Source organism: Triticum dicoccoides, chromosome 2B (genome assembly GCF_002162155.2).
Source record: "Triticum dicoccoides isolate Atlit2015 ecotype Zavitan chromosome 2B, WEW_v2.0, whole genome shotgun sequence".
Classification (NCBI taxonomy): Eukaryota; Viridiplantae; Streptophyta; class Magnoliopsida; order Poales; family Poaceae; genus Triticum; species Triticum dicoccoides.
Window position 1 is genome coordinate 10893553 of NC_041383.1, and position 6375 is coordinate 10899927.

Below are 6375 nucleotides of genomic sequence, written 5' to 3' on the forward strand. Positions count from 1 at the left end.
TTTGGAGGGTTTAGGTGTTTCATATTGTGTTTCTCCTTTTTCTTTTTGCGTCCATCATCTTTGGTTCCTTATGCCCTGTTGGTGTGTTATCGGCCAGTGCCATTATTGAGCCATTCAACTAGGAAGTGCGAACATATAGCAATGAAGGGAACCGTTACACGACATCGTTACGAATATAGAGAGAAGTGACCTCTCTTTCTCTCCGTGCTTGGTCGAACAACAAGTTTTCGTATATCTATTTGATGCTACCATATATACTACACGTTCTTGCGGTCCCTAACTAGCTAATATCTATCCACCAACATCTAAAAGGAAATTCCCATGGTATCACTAGTAGAAAACAAGGCTTTCGTTCGGGGCAGATAAGCCCATTAGTCCCGGTTCAGTCACGAACCAGGACCCATGGGGGCATTGGTCCCGGTGAGGCCAGGGGGCCTGTCGGGCCTCGTGGGGGCATTGGTCCCGGTTCGTCTGGCCCCTTTGGTCCCGATTGGTGGGACGAACCGGGACCAATGGGCCTCACTCCTGACCCACCACTATTGGTCTCAGTTGGTGGCTTGAACCAGGACTAAAGGGTGTCCTTTAGTTCCGGTTCCAGCCACGAACCGGGACCAATGAGATGCCTATATATACCCCTTGGCCCCGAGCAGAGCAATGGAGTGCTCTGTTTTTTCTGGCCGTTGAGGGGAGGGTTTTGTGGTGCTCTAGCTCACCTCCTATGCACATGAGGTATTCAATGGAATGCCCGAACCACACTACTTAAGCTTTCTCCTCTCCAAGCTCGACCTCCAAGCTTCATTTTCCTCAATATTTGCCTAGGTTTAGCGGTCCGTCACGTCCTGTCCCTGTCTTCACCGCCGTCGATCGCCCGTGCCGATCTCGTCGCCGGCACCACCGTGGTGACCCACTTGTTCTTATCTTCTCTCTGCAAGGCAAAAAAATCTTACTTGTATGGTTAGATAGATACTTGTATAATTATCTTACTTTTATTATTGCTTCTTATTATTTAGTGCGATGGTTTTGGTATCCGCCCCCGTCGGCCCTCTTCCTGTCTATGATTCGGATGTGGTATATATTATCTTTATAACCATTTGGTTCATTTATTGTTTATGACAATTATGCCGACCAATGTGACATAGATTTTATTTATTTAGGAGGTATGTGAACCGAAAATTCCAACCGACCCTATTGTCGAGAGGTTAAATTTAGTTGAAGAAGAATACAATTTCTTGAAGGAAAAAATAAAAAAATTGAGGAGGACAAGATGATATTGGAGTTGCATGTTGCAGATGTGGTCGGTGATCACAAGATCAAGATGGATGCAATGCTCTTGAAGATTAGAAAGATTAGAAAATATGTCATTCATACCGAGGCTTGGTATCATTATGCCGTTGGATCAGTTGTTACCTTGGTTGCGGTTATGATCGCATTTGTTTTCGCATTGAAATGTTTTACATGGTTTCAATGTATGGTTTAATTAATTAGATGCTTTGGAGAGCTATATGTTTTTCAATCAGAACTATGTATGTACTTTGGTCTTAATGTGATGATGAACTTCTATTAATTTGGTCACTTAATTATCTATTCATGGTGTTCTGTAATGGTTGTTAACACACTTAATTAAATATAATGCATGCAGATGAAACGACAATGGATGTACGGTGACAGACACACCTACATTAAGGGCGTGCATAATTTTCTCGAAGCGGATGAGGCAAACAAGCAGAATGGTTTTATGTGTTGTCCATGCCCTATATGTGGGAATATGAAGTCTTACTCTGACTCGAAAACCATTCACACCCACATGCTTTATAAGGGTTTCATGCCACACTATAATGTTTGGACCAAGCACGGAGAAATAGGGGTTATGATGGAAGACATCGAAGAAGAAGAGGACAATGACAACTATGTGCCCCCTGAATACGGTGATGCTGGAACGGGGGAAGCTGTTGAAGATCAAGAGGAACCAGACGATGTGCCTGATGATGATCTCCGCCGGGTCATTGTTGATGCAAGGAGACAGTGCGAAAGTAAAAAGGAGAAGCTCAAGTTCGATCACATGTTAGAGGATCACAAAAATGGTTTGTACCCCAATTGCGAAGATGGCAACACAAAGCTCGGTGCGGTACTAGAATTGCTGCAGTGGAAGGTAGAGAATGGTGTGCCTGACAAAGGATTTCAGAAGCTACTGAAAAATATTGAAGAAGAAGCTTCCAAAGGATAACGAATTGCCCTACAGTACATATGCAACAAAGAAGGTTGATGCCCTCTAGGATTGGAGGTGCAGAAGATACATGCATGCCCTAATGACTGCATCCTGTACCATTGTGCGTATGAGGATTTGAACGCATGTCCGGTATGCGGTGCATTGCGGTATAAGATCCGACGAGATTACCATGGTGATGTTGACAGCGAGCGCCCCCGGAAGAGGGTTCCTGCCAAGGTGATGTGGTATGCTCCTATAATACCATGGTTGAAACACCTGTTTAGAAACAAAGAGCATGCCAAGTTGACGCGATGGCACAGAGAGGACCGTAAGAAAGACGGGAACTTGAGAACACCTGCTGACGGGTCGCAGTGGAGAAAAATCGAGAGAAAGTACTAGGAGGAGTTTGCAGGTGACGCAAGGAACGTATGGTTTGGTTTAAGAGAAGATGGCATTAATCCTTTAGGGGAGCAGAGCAGCAATCACAGCACCTGACCCGTGACTCTATGTATCTATAACCTTCCTCCATGCTTGTGCATGAAGCGGAAGTTCATTATGATGACAGTTCTCATCCAAGGCCCTAAGCAACCCGGCAACGACATTGATGTGTACCTAAGGCCATTAGTTGAAGAACTTTTACAACTGTGGATTGGAAACGGCGTACGTGCATGGGATGAGAAAAAATAGGAGGAATTTGACCTGCATGCGTTGCTGTTTGTCACCATGAATGATTAGCCGGCTCTCAGCAACCTGTCAGGACAGACAAACAAGGGATACCACGCATATACGCACTGTTTAGATGACATCGAAAGCATATACCTGGACAAATGCATGAAGAATGTGTACCTGGGGCATCATCGATTCCTTACGACCAACCATCAATGTCGAAAGAAAGGCAAGCACTTCAAAGGCGAGGCAGATCACCGGAAGAAGCCCGCCATGCGTATCGGTGATCACGTACTTGCTATGGTCAATGATTTAAAAGTAATCTTCGGAAAGGGTCCCGGCGGACTATCTGTACCGAATGATGCTGAGGGCCACGCACCCATGTGGAAGAAGAAATCTATATTTTGGGACCTACCCTACTGGAAAACCTAGAGGTACGCTCTTCAATCAACGTGATGCATGTGACGAAGAACCTTTGCGTGAACATGCTAGGCTTCTTGGGCGTGTATGGGAAGACAAAAGATATACCGGAGGCACGGGAGGATCTGCAATGTTTGCACGAAAAAGACAGTATGCCTCCAAAGCAGTATGAAGGTCCTGCCAACTACGCTCTTACCAAAGAAGAGAAGGAAATCTTCTTTGAATGCCTGCTTAGTATGAAGGTCTCGTCTAGCTTCTCGTCGAATATAAAGGGAATTATAAATATGGTAGAGAAAAAGTTCCAGAACCTAAAGTCTCATGACTACCACGTGATTAAGACGCAACTGCTTCTGGTTGCATTGAGTGGGCTTCTACCGGAAAACATTCGATTAGCCATTGTGAAGCTATGTTCATTCCTCAATGAAATATCTCAGAAGGTGATCGATCCAGAAATCGTACCAAGGTTAAGGAGTGATGTGGAGCAATGTCTTGTCAGTTTCGAGATGGTGTTCCCACCATCCTTCTTCAATATCATGACGCACATCCTAGTTCATTTAGTCGACGAGATTGTTGTTCTGGGCCCTATATTTCTACACAATATGTTCCCCTTTGAGGCGTTCATGGGAGTCCTAAAGAAATATGTCTGTAACCGCGCTAGGCCAGAAGGAAGCATCTCCATGGGCCATCAAACAGAGGATGTCATTGGGTTTTGTGTTAACTTCATTCCTAACCTTAAGAAGATAGGTCTCCCTCAGTCGCGGTATGAGGGGAGACTGGATGGAAAAGGCACGCTAGGAGGGGACTCAATAATATGTAGGGACGGGCATTCTTGGTCTCAAGCACACTACACAGTTCTATAGAATTCTACCTTGGTGACCCTGTATGTCGATGAACACAAGAACATTCTGCGCTCCAAACACCCAGGCTAGTGTGACGACTGGATTACATGTGAAGACATCAGGAGTTTCGGCAGTTGGTTCCAAACACGTCTCAGGTGTGACAACACTATTTCTGATGACCTGTACTCGTTGGCAATGGAACCATCCTCGACTGTGATGACTTAGAAAGGGTACGAGATAAATGAGAATACATTTTACACGATCGCCCAAGATCAAAAGAGCACCAACCAAAACAGTGGTGTCCGCTTTTATGCAGCAAACAAGAGGGGAAAGGAGACATATTATGGTTACATAGTGGACATATGGGAACTTGACTATGTATATGATATTAAGGTCTCTTTGTTTAAGTGCAAATGGGTCAATCTGTGAGGAGGCGAGGTACAGGTAGACCTACAGTATGGAATGACAACAGTGGATCTGAACAATCTGGGGTACACAGACGAGCCATTCGTCCTAGCCAATGATGTGGCGCAGGTTTTCCATGTGAAGGACATGTCTACCTAACCGAGAAAATGGAAAGATAAGGAAGCAGATCCATCATACGATGAGCCAAAGCGCCACATAGATCTTTCAGGAAAAGGAGACATCGTGGGATTGGAGGGCAAGACAGACGTGTATGAAAAGTTTCATGAAATTCCTCCCTTCAAAGTCAAGGCTGACCCAAGCACCCTATTAAACGATGAAGATTATCCATGGTTATGGCACATTAAGCAAAGGACACAAGCGAAGAAAAAGTGAAGACTTTCTATCAACAACTATTATGATGATGCCTTTGATCTAGAATATCACTGCCGTTACATTTGAACAAATGAAATCCCTTTGTAACAGATGAGTTTTCGTCCGAAACCCTGATACTTCCAAAGAGATTGTCTGTTTTGTACACGAAATGCATCCAGTTTTTGTCGTAACCCTCTCAACTTTTTAGCACATGCTATGTGGGTGAAATGATGATACCATGCCAACTTTCAACCTTTTAAGAGTTCATTTGTAGTTCATTTAAGGGTCATTTAGCTCAAATAATGAACCAATTGCAAAAAGAATGAACTAATAGCAAAAAGAACAAACTAAAAATATTCAATTTAAATTTGCTGTTATGATCAACTAAAACAAAACTATAATATCCTTCAATAGCAAAAAGAATCAACTAAAATCCTTTTATAAAACTCCAATAGAAAAAGGAATCAATTCAAAAAACTTTTATAAACCTCTAGTATTATTGAAACTAAAATTATATAAAATGTATGCAACCAAAATTATCAAAGTATTGTCTGTTTAAAACATTAAAGCAAAAAGAATTTTCATAAAGAATTTGTTTTGTTAGAAACATTAATTGCAAAAAGAATTATCATAAAGAATTTTATTAGAAACTAAAATAACAAAATCTATTTTTGCATATAATGATAAAACACAGTGATATTAAATAGCAGGAAAAAGAATCACTCAAAAATCTATCTTTATAGTAAAGTTATTCAAAACTAGTGATTCACACAAATTTTAAAAAAATCAAATTTAAACTATTCAAATTGGAAAACAAATTGCAGTAACAGAAAGTTTATAATTTTTATTACCTAAAAGCAAAAAGAAATAAAAAAAATAAAGAAAAAAAATAGAAAATAAATAATGCAAAGAACAAAACAAAAAACTCGAAAAAAACAAAAAAATGCCACCTACTGGGCCACCACGGCCTGAATACGACTAGAAACCCAGCTAATTCGGCCAGGATTCAGGCCCGCAGAAGGCCCAGCAGGCCCACAGGCATACCAATGTCAGTTTATGCCCATAGGTCTGCAGTACAGAGGAGTTCGAGAGGGAAGAGGCAACGGGGCTTATAAACAGGTGCCGGACGCTTCCAACTAGCGAGGTGGGACTAAACTCCCACCACCATCCCGCTGTGCAAGGCCACTAGTCCCGGTTGGTGGCACCAACCGTGATTAAAGGGGGGCATTGCTACAGGTTTGTGGCACCAACCGGTAACAATGCCCCCCTTTGGTACCGGTTGGTGCCACGAACCAGTAGCAAATGCCTCTGTTTCCCGCCCTTTGGGCTGCTGAAAAGAGACCTTTGGTCCCGGTTGGTGGCACCAACCCGTACCAAAGAGGGGCATTGGTACCAGTTGGTGCCATGAACCGGGACCAAAGGCTTTTGTATATAAGACGGACTTGTGAAATTTTCAGATTTCCAGCG